This window comes from Tupaia chinensis, unplaced genomic scaffold (genome assembly GCF_000334495.1).
Source record: "Tupaia chinensis unplaced genomic scaffold, TupChi_1.0 Scaffold138060_1, whole genome shotgun sequence".
Lineage (NCBI taxonomy): Eukaryota > Metazoa > Chordata > Mammalia > Scandentia > Tupaiidae > Tupaia > Tupaia belangeri.
In genome coordinates, this window is record NW_006197961.1 from 2,061,865 (window position 1) to 2,063,069 (window position 1,205).

The following is a 1,205-nucleotide window of genomic DNA, read 5'->3' on the forward strand; positions in this document are numbered from 1 at the left end:
CATAGAGACAGAAAGCGAGAAATCACCCCCCAGGGGGGATGGTCACGCCGCAATCCCTTCTCCTCCATTCTCCTCTCGGGATCTTGGGCACACACGCACACGCGCCCGGCGTGAGTTTTTTTTAAGCCACCGGGTCCGGGACACGAACCGCAGTTGACTACGTGGGAGTCCAGCGACATAGCCATTACGCTAACTGCTGGTTCCCCACCTGGTCAATCTTGAGACTTGGTCTGAACAAAAAAAGGAGGCAAAATCATCAGGAAGTTGATGGCGTTGGTGACGTCGATGGTGCGAGGGACTGGATGAGTGTAAAGCTCAAGTTTAAGGGGCCAGTCAGTGGCATGAAGGTTACGGTGGCTAGATCTCACATGGCCAACCTCACGGTGCAGTCCCAGACCTAGTGGCTCGAAAAACATGCTGCGCACATGTGTGTGCATGCCCAAAATCCTGAGGGGAGAATAGAGGAGAAAGAATTGTGGTGTGGTCATCCCCCTAGTGGAGCGATTTCTTTCTCTCTTTCTCCTCTCTGTGTCTCTAGTGAATACACACACTCTATAGTTAAAAAAAAAAAAAAAGGAAAAAAAATCAAGTTTAGGGTGAGTGAATAAGAACTTGAGGACAGTTCTTTTTTTCTTTTTTTTTCTTTTTTTTGAGAGGTTTATGTTATAGGGCATGTGCGCTCGCCAGACAGACAGAAAGTGAGAAATAACCCCCCAGGGGGATAGCCATGCCGCAATCCCTTCTCCTCCATTCTCTTCTGGGGATCTTGGGCACGCACACACACGTGCCCGGTATGAATTTAAGGAACTGGGTCCAGGATTTGAACCATGGTCAACTACATGGGAGTCCAGTGACATAGCCATTACACCAATTGCTGGTCCCTTGAGGGCAGTTCTTGAAAGGGTTTCCTCATTGGAGTCAGCAGGTGGCATAGTGGGTAATTTGCTTGACTCCCACATGGCTCAATTCCTGGACCTGGTCCTTTGAAAAATCATGCTGGGTGGAACCAGCAGATGGCATAATGGTTACATCGCTGGACTCCCATGTAGCCAGCCATGGTTCGAGTCCCAGACTCAGTAGCATAAAACTCTTGCCGGGTGCACACGTGTGTGTACCTAAAATCCTGAGAGGAGAATGGAGGAGAAAAGATTGTGGTGTGGCCATCCCCCTGGGGGGTGATTTCTCACTCTCTGTCTCTCTGTCTG